This window comes from Bufo bufo, chromosome 4 (genome assembly GCF_905171765.1).
Source record: "Bufo bufo chromosome 4, aBufBuf1.1, whole genome shotgun sequence".
In the NCBI taxonomy this organism is placed as follows: Eukaryota; Metazoa; Chordata; class Amphibia; order Anura; family Bufonidae; genus Bufo; species Bufo bufo.
In genome coordinates this window covers 294,019,682-294,029,724 of record NC_053392.1, presented here as the reverse complement: position 1 = coordinate 294,029,724, position 10,043 = coordinate 294,019,682, and positions in this window count along the sequence as shown.

The window sequence follows — 10,043 nt, the reverse complement described above, 5'->3', positions numbered from 1 at the left end:
CCAGTCAGAGTGGGGAGGTGAGGAGGTGAGGCACAACAGCAGTGGCAGTAACACCACAAGATAGTGGCAGTAGGAGAAGATGGCAGCAGGTGTATGGCATCAGGCAAGTGGCAGCATCAGAAGAATGGCTGAAGCGTGTGGCCAATAGTCATGGGCCATTTTTCATAAAATGGCGTGTGGAAATCTTGGCTGAGCCACACCTGATTCATCTTTACAAAAGGTTAGTCTCTCAACATTTTGCGTTGAAAAGGATCTTGGATCTTGGGCTCAGGGTAAGTGGAAGTATGCCACCACCTGCTGATTCTGGTTCTGCTCCATGTCCTGCTACTGGGTGGTTTTCAGGGGTGAACCGCCAATGAGGCAAGGTATAGTGGAGAGCCAGTAGTCATCCTTCTGCCAAATGGTGATAATACAGCTGTCACTACGCAAGCAACTCAGCATGCATTTGGCCATTTGCACAAGGGAATCAGAGGTACTCCCTGCCTCGATCTCCACTGCATACTGCCACGGTCTATCGGGGTCATCTGCCTGGTCTTCCTCATCGCCCTCCAGCTCCTCATGCTCTTCTATCACTTTTGCAGATAAACCAACGATTTCTGTATACATTGCTTGTACATGAATGTCCTCCTCCGTCAGCTCAACCCTCACAGGGCTCAGGTGGCAGTGAGATGTCGGAGCCATGTCTCCTACCCCTTGGCCACCCAGATTTATCAGCATCTGCTCCAGGACGTGAAGGAGTGGAATGAAATAATTTCACATCATATAGAAATAGTTCACAACCTTCTTCTGGTCATATAGTCAGTAGAGATGTCGCGAACATAAAATTTTCCGTTCGCGGGCGGCGAACGCGAATTTCTGCAAATGTTCGCGAACGGGCGAACCGCCATAGACATTAAACATTAAAAATTGTTTCAAGGGGACTAACACCTGGACTGTGGCATGCTGGAGGGGGATCCATGGCAAAACTCCTATGGAAAATTACATAGTTGACGCAGAGTTGGATTTTAATCCATAAAGGGCATAAATCACCTAACAATCCAATTTTTTTTTTGAACAACGTGGTTTAAAACATCCAGTGTGTGTATACGATCAGGTATGATGTTGTATCGATCAGGTAGTGTAAGGGTTACACCCGCTTCACAGACATTGACAGACCAAACTCCTCTTTTAATGCACCACAAACAACCGCAAACAGTCCATTTGCCCAACCGCAAACTCTCCATTTGCACAAGGTTGGATACCAAGCTAGCCATGTCCTGTTGATGTCATTGAAGGTTTCTTCCTCCACCCAGCCATGTACAACACCAAGGGTCCCGGAAAGGTGAATTGAATAGATTTTTAGAACGGGGAGATGGTTAAAAAAACGCTGTCTCCCTCCCCTTTGTTTGAATCCACGGTCACTGCGTCTGCGCCGAGCAATTTACTGTCCCACCCGTTATGAGTGGTATTTTCTGTAGTTCTCTCTTCTCATCAGTTTAATCCCTGTTACGTCCCCAATCTGGGGTCCATTTATTAAATAGATTTTTTCGAACAGGGAGATGGTTAAAAAAACGCTGTCTCCCTCCCCTTTGTTTGAATCCACGCCATGGTCACTGCGTCTGTGCCGTGCAATTTACTGTCCCACCCGATATGAGTGGTATTTTCTGTAGTTCTCTCTCCTCATCAGTTTAATCCCTGTTACGTCCCCAATCTGGGGGTCCATTTATTAAATAGATTTTTTGAACGGGGAGATGGTTAAAAAAAAGCTGGCTCCCTCCCCTTTGTTTGAATCCACGCCACGGTCACTGCGTCTGCGCCGTGCAATTTACTGTCACACCCGATATGAGTGCTATTTTCTGTAGTACTATTCTCATCAGTTTAATCCCTGTTACGTCCCATATCAGGGTGGGATTGCCTTTCGTGAAAAAATTTTTAGGCTGGGTACCTTCGACTGCCTTCACAGTGAAAGACCAAACTCTGATACACAAAACTGAATTGATTTTAGGAACCGGGAGATGGAAAAAGCAGCTTGGTCGGTTCTCTTACTCCCAAGTTGGGGCACTGCGTGTGCACGGAGCAATGTGCTGTGACACCCTATATGAGTGGTGTCTTAACTAGTACTATTCCTATCAGTTTAATCCCTGTTACGTCCCCTATCCGGGGACGTGTGTCGAATTGATTAACCATTGTCGAATTAACGAACCATTATGACATCCTGGAAAAAATTATGAGCTTTGTACTTGCTTTGTATTGGAATTGATGGGGATTTTTTTAATTGTTTCTAATAAACTATTAAGAGACTTTATTATGATTTTTGTATTTTATGTATTAAAAACCCACCCATACAACTTAAAAAAAATAAAATAAAATGTAAGTTTTTTCTATGAAAAATTATCCAGCCGATCGCTTTTGGTCTGATCATAATGAAGCAACGGCCTTATCATCTGGGGTGTGGCAACATTGCCAACATACTCATAGAGGTGATGATCGCTTCATTGTGATATGCAAGCCCCTTCACCACAACAAGGTAATGATCACGAAGGGGAATTGACACTTGTATGTGCCTTTTTTGTTTGTTTTGTTTTTGCAGCCACAGTGCAGCACCAGAGGCCAGAAAAATTAGGCATGTACACATGCCTGAAAAATAATGTTATTGTTGCAGCCGCTGTTGTAGTAGCAGCCGGAAAAAATTGAGGTTTTCAAGGCAGAAAGGTGACTAAAACATTGCGGCTTGAACCCTAGTTGGTGGCGGAGAATTCACGAAAGTCATCCGGTATGCAGACATTAAATACAGCAGCGTGGGGACCATTTTGAGGCCAAGGCATGTCATCAGGCCCTTTGTTAGTCAAACGTATCCCCCACTGTCAGTCCCTTCGGGATCCATGCCTCATTCATCTTAATGAAGGTGAGGTAATCAACACTTTTTTAACCGAGGCGACTTCTTTTGTCAGTGACAATGCCTCCTGCTGCACTGAAGGTCCTTTCTGACAGGTCACTTGAAGCGGGGCAGGCCAGAAGTTCTCTAAGGCTGGATCCCGAAGGGCTGTTGCGATGTATAGGACTGAAAAAGCTCTGCATGTCCTCCATCAACAACACATCTATAAAGCGTCCTGTCCTTGCCGCCGTGGTCGTGGTAGGAGGAGAATTACTTTCACCTCTTCCCCTGTTAGATTCCTGTTGTGCTGTGACATCCCCCTTATAAGTTGTGTAAAGCATATTTTTTTTGTTTGGTTTTGAACTGCTGCATCCTTTCTGACTTTCGGTAAGTTGGTAACATTTCCGCCACTTTCTGCTTATACCGGGGGTCTAGTAGCGTGGCCACCCAGTACAGATCGTTCTCCTTCATCCTTTTTATACGAGGGTCCCTCAACAGACATGACAGCATGAAAGACCCCATTTGCACAAGGTTGGATGCCGAGCTACTCATTTCCCGTTCCTCGTCCTCACTGATGTCATTGACGGTCTGTTCTTCACCCCAGCCACGTACAACACCACGGGTCCCAGATAGGTGACAACAATGAGCACCCTGGGATGCCTGCTGTGGTTGGTCTTCCTCCTCCTCAAAGCCACATTCCTCCTCTGACTCCTCTTCCTTATACTCCTCTTGCAGCGTTGCCGAAGGTCCGGCAAGCGATGATGACAAGGCTGTTTCTGGTGGTGATGGTGACCACAACTCTTCCTCTTCCTCTTCACGCTCATCTACAGCCTGATCCAGCACTCTTCGCAGGGCACGCTCCAGGAAGAAAACAAATGGGATGAGGTCGCTGATGGTGCCTTCGGTGCGACTGACTAGGTTTGTCACCTCCTCAAAAGGACGCATGAGCCTACAGGCATTGCGCATGAGTGTCCAGTAACGTGGCAAAAAAATTCCCAGCTCCGCAGAGGCTGTCCTAGCACCCCGGTCATACAAATACTCGTTGACGGCTTTTTCTTGTTGGAGCAGGCGGTCGAACATTAGGAGTGTTGAATTCCAACGTGTCGGGCTGTCGCAAATCAAGCGCCTCACTAGCATGTTGTTTCGGCGCTGAATGTCTGAAAAGTGCGCCATGGCCGTGTAGGAACGCCTGAAATGGCCACACACCTTCCTGGCCTGCTTGAGGACATCCTGTAAGCCTGGGTACTTAGACACAAAGCGTTGTACGATGAGATTCAACACATGTGCCATGCACGGCACATGTGACAACTTGCCCAAATTCAATGCCGCCAACAAATTGCTTCCATTGCCACACACCACTTTGCCGATCTTCAGTTGGTGCGGGGTCAACTACTGATCCACCTGTGTGTTCAGGGCGGACAGGAGTGCTGGTCCGGTGTGGCTCTCTGCTCTCAGGCAAGTCAACCCCAAGACAGCGTGACACTGTCGTATCTAGGGTGTGGAATAGCCCCTGGGAGCTGGGGGGATTCAGTTGATGTGCAGCCAGACACCGCAGCAGAAGAGGACTCAGCCGAGGAGGTTATGGAAGAGGATGGAGTAGGAGGAGTAGAGGAGGTGGCAGTAGGCCTGCCTGCAAGTCGTGGCAGTGTCACCAACTCCGCTGCAGAGCCACGCATTTCATGCTTGTCAGCCGTCAGCAGGTTGACCCAATGCGCAGTGTAGGTGATATACCTGCCCTGACCGTGCTTTGCAGACCAGGTGTCAGTGGTCAAATGGACCCTTGCCCCAACACTGTATGCCAGAGATGCCATGACTTCCTTTTCAATCACTGAGTAGAGGTTTGGGATTGCCTTTTTTGAAAAAAAAATCATCCAGGTACCTTCCACTGTGGTGTCCCAATAGCGACAAATTTTTTGAAGGCCTCAGACTCCACCAGCTGGTATGGTAAAAGCTGGCGGGCTAAGAGTTCCATCAAGCCAGCTGTCAGACGCCGGGCAAGGGGGTGACTCTGTGACATTGGATTCCAACGCTCAAACAATTCCTTTACAGACACCTGACTGTGGGCAGATGAGATGGAACTGCTGAAGATGAGAGGCGGAGTGTCGGTGGTTGAGAGGGGGCAAGGAGGACAGCAGTGGTTGACATGGCTGAAGATGCTGGACCAGGAGGAGGATGGTGGCTTTGAGCTTGTGTGCTGCTTCTACTCGTCATCATGTGTTGATCCCATAGGCGTTTGTGATGTGCGATCATGTGCCTCGCAAAGCAGTTGTACCTAGGTGGGTGTTGGATTTCCCACGACTCAGTTTCTTTTGGCACAGGTTGCAAATGGCATCGCTGTTGTCAGAGGCAGACACACAAAAAAAATGCCACACTGCTGAGCTTTGCAATGACGGCATTCTGGTGGTGGCAACAGCATGTGTTGATTGGTGTGCTGTTTGACTGACCCCGGGTGCCGATACATGCTGTGTGACTGTGCCACTAGCTCCTTGCGACAACCTCCCCCTGCTTCCAACTCGTCTCCTCCTTCTCTCTGTCTCCCCTTCTGAACTTTCCCCCTCTTCTTCTCTTCAAGCAGGCACCCACGTGGCATCCACGGACACATCGTCATCATCAACCACTTCACTTGTATCTGACACCTCAGCAAAGGAAGCAGCAGCGGGTACAACATCATCATCACACTGTACGTCCATGTGTGTAATGCTGCCTGACTGAGACATATCCCTGTTATCTCCATCCTCTGGCAATAATGGTTGTGCATCACTAATTTCATCCAACTGATGTGTAAATAACTCCTCTGAGGGATCAAGTGAAGTGGCTGTGGTGGTAGTGGTGGTGGTGGCGGCGGGCGGGAGAGTGGTAACTTGAGAGCAGGTGACCAAAGCTGAGCTGGAGGAGGATGGTGCGTCAAGGTTCTTAGCGGAAGCTGTTGAAGATTGGGTGTCCTGTGTAAGCCAGTCAACTATTTTCTCCGAATTTTTAGGGTTCAGGGTACGTGGCCTCTGAACACTGGGCATTATTCCAGGGCCAGTGGAAATCACAGCACCACGAACACGACGGCCCCTGCAGCGTGGCCTGCCTCTGCCTGTCATTTCTTATTAGATAAGTGTTACTATGCGTGCAAGGTACTGTGCCACCCTATATAAGTGGTGGGCAGTGGGCACAGTACAGTCTGTGTGGGCCTGACACACACTGGCTTGCAACTGTGATTATATCACAGAAAAATATTAAATAGAATTTTTATTTATTTGCAAGGTATTTGTGAGTGAGTGACACCCTGTAACGGTATAAGTGGAGGCCTAGCCAGTGGCCACAATACAGTCTGTGTGGGTCTGACACACACTGGCTTGCAACTGTAATTATATCACAGAAAAATATTAAATAGAATTTTTATTTATCTGCGAGGTATTTGTGAGTGAGTGACACCCTATAACGGTATAAGTGGTGGGCTAGCCACTAGCCAGTGGCCACAATACAGTCTGTGTGGGCCTGACACACACTGGCTTGCAACTGTGATTATATCACAGAAAAATATTAAATAGAATTTTTATTTATCTGCAAGGTATTTGTGAGTGAGTGACACCCTGTAATGGTATAAGTGGAGGCCTAGCCAGTGGCCACAGTACAGTCTGTGGGCCAGACACACACGGGCTTGCAGCTGGGATTATATCACAGAAAAATATTAAATTGAATTTTTTTTTATCTGCAAGGTATTTGTGAGTGAGTTACACCCTGTAACGGTATAAGTGGAGGCCTAGCCAGTGGCCACAATACAGTCTGTGTGGGCCTGACACACACTGGCTTGCAAATGTGATTAGATCGCAGAAAAATATTAAATAGATTTTTTTTTATCTGAAAGGTATTTGAGTGAGTGACACCCTGTAACGGTATAAGTGGAGGCCTAGCCAGTGGCCACAATACAGTCTGTGTGGGCCTGACACACACGGGCTTGCAACTGTGATTATATCACAGAAAAATATTAAATAGAATTTTTTTTTATCTGCGAGGTATTTGTGAGTGAGTGACACCCTGGTAACGGTATAAGTGGAGGCCTAGCCACTAGCCAGTGGCCACAATACAGTCTGTGTGGGCCTGACACACACTGGCTTGCAACTGTGATTAGATCACAGAAAAAGATTAAATATAATTTTTTTTTATCTGCGAGGTATTTTCTGTCACACCCTGTAGGAATGGTGTGCACACAGTACTGTCTGTGACTGAGCCTGCAGCCTCTCACACACGGCAGGCAACTGCAATATACACTCACCTAAAGAATTATTAGGAACACCATACTAATACGGTGTTGGACCCCCTTTTGCCTTCAGAACTGCCTTAAAGGGTTTCTATCACTTCATATGACATAATTAGCTGGCAGACACTAGCGATCTGCTAGTGTCTGCTCTGGCCAACCATCCTACTATAATCGCTTGTGGGGCAGCGGTTTTGCTAAAAAACTAACTTTTATAAATATGCTAATGAGCCTCTAGGTGCTATGTGGGCGTCATTAGCACCTAGAGGCTCCGTCTACCTTCATACACAGCGGCCGCCCAGCACGTCCCTCCAGCCCGCCCATGTCCTCCTCCGTGTGACGCAGCGGCCGAATTCTCGCGCATGCGCCGTGCGCGGCTGTATTCGGCGCATTAGAGATGTCTGAGCTCGGAGCGGTCAGACATTCAATGCGCATGCGCGGAACAGCCGCGCATGCGCATTGAATGTCTGACCGCTCCGAGCTCAGACATCTCTAATGCGCCGAATACAGCCGCGCACGGCGCATGCGCGAGAATTCGGCCGCTGCGTCACACGGAGGAGGACATGGGCGGGCTGGAGGGACGTGCTGGGCGGCCGCTGTGTATGAAGGTAGACGGAGCCTCTAGGTGCTAATGACGCCCACATAGCACCTAGAGGCTCATTAGCATATTTATAAAAGTTAGTTTTTTAGCAAAACCGCTGCCCCACAAGCGATTATAGTAGGATGGTTGGCCAGAGCAGACACTAGCAGATCGCTAGTGTCTGCCAGCTAATTATGTCATATGAAGTGATAGAAACCCTTTAATTCTACGTGGCATTGATTCAACAAGGTGCTGATAGCATTCTTTAGAAATGTTGGCCCATATTGATAGGATAGCATCTTGCAGTTGATGGAGATTTGAGGGATGCACATCCAGGGCACGAAGCTCCTGTTCCACCACATCCCAAAGATGCTCTATTGGGTTGAGATCTGGTGACTGTGGGGGCCATTTTAGTACAGTGAACTCATTGTCATGTTCAAGAAACCAATTTGAAATGATTCGAGCTTTGTGACATGGTGCATTATCCTGCTGGAAGTAGCCATTAGAGGATTGATACATGTTCTCATTCTGTTGACGCCAAATTCGGACTCTACCATTTGAATGTCTCAACAGAAATCGAGACTCATCAGACCAGGCAACATTTTTCCAGTCTTCAACAGTCCAATTTTGGTGAGCTCATGCAAATTGTAGCCTCTTTTTCTTATTTGTATTGGAGATGAGTGGTACCCGGTGGTGTCTTCTGCTGTTGTAGCCCATCCGCCTCAAGGTTGTGCGTGTTGTGGCTTCACAAATGCTTTGCTGCATACCTCGGTTGTAACGAGTGGTTATTTCAGTCAACGTTGCTCTTCTATCAGCTTGAATCAGTCGGCCCATTCTCCTCTGACCTCTAGCATCCACAAGGCATTTTTGCCCACAGGACTGCCGCATACTGGATGTTTTTCCCTTTTCACACCATTCTTTGTAAACCCTAGAAATGGTTGTGCGTGAAAATCCCAGTAACTGAGCAGATTGTGAAATACTCAGACCGGCCCGTCTGGCACCAACAACCATGCCACGCTCAAAATTGCTTAGATCACCTTTCTTTCCCATTCTGACATTCAGTTTGGAGTTCAGGAGATTGTCTTGACCAGGACCACACCCCTAAATGCATTGAAGCAACTGCCATGTGATTGGTTGACTAGATAATTGCATTAATGAGAAATAGAACAGGTGTTCCTAATAATTCTTTAGGTGAGTGTATACATATATAAAATAAAAAAAAGCAGACTGATGTACCAGCCCTGAAAAGGGCTTTTTGGGGTGCTGTCAGGACGCTGTTCTTACAGCAGATGAGTCTGTGGACACAGAACACTGCCCTAGCTAACGCTTTCCCTATTGAATCAGCAGCACTGTCCCTCCTCTCACTGAGAATGCAGATTCCGAATGAATCTAAAATGGATGCTGTCCCGGAGGTGGGAGGGTCTGGGAGTGAGGGTCTGCTGCTGATTGGCTGGAATGTGTCTGCTGACTGTGAGGTACAGGGTCAAAGTTTACTCAATGATGATGTATAGGGGGCGGACCGAACATCGCATATGTTCGCCCGCCGCGGCGAACGCGAACAAGCTATGTTCGCCGGGAACTATTCGCCGGCGAACTATTCGGGCCATTACTAATAGTCGGTCCAACATGTGGAGAATGGAGTTCCAACAGGTGGAAGCGTTGCATAGGAGACGGTCTTGGGGAACGCTATTCTGCCTTTGCAGCTCAAGAAGGGCATAATTTTGCAGTGTATGAGTGGCTGAAGTGCATGCAGAGTTTCCTGGCCATTTTCAAGATGTCTTGCAGCTGAGTAGATGACTTAAGGAACCACTTTACAACCAGACGTGTGCCATGAATGGAGCATGAGTCAGTTGTGACACAATGTTGTTCCCGTTATTGGTCACCATGGTTCTGATCTTCGGTTGGCAAGGAGATAGCTAGGAGTTGATTTCTTCTTGAAGGAGGTGGAGCAGTTCCTTCCCAGTGTGACTCTGTTCCCCAGGTAGGCCAGGTGCAGAACATCATGGCACTGCCGTGCTCTGCATAGTTGGTATGCAGGAGCACAACTCTGAATTACAGTAGAGGCTGAGAACAAGGTTGAGGATGAGGAGGCAGAGGAAGACATTGGCACAGAAATCACAGCTTGAGAATGCAAAGGCGGCATTGCCGTCACATGGCCAAGTTGCTGGTGTGGCTGGGAAGGAACCACTTTTACCCAGTGGGCCGTAAAGGACATATATTGTCCTTGACTATAGTTACAGCTTCACATGTCGGCACTGCCATGAACTCTTCCAGACACAGACAGGCTCAAGGACTGGCCCACCTTCTGTTTAACATACATGTGCAGGGCTGGACAGCCATTTTGGATAAGTAATGACAGCTTG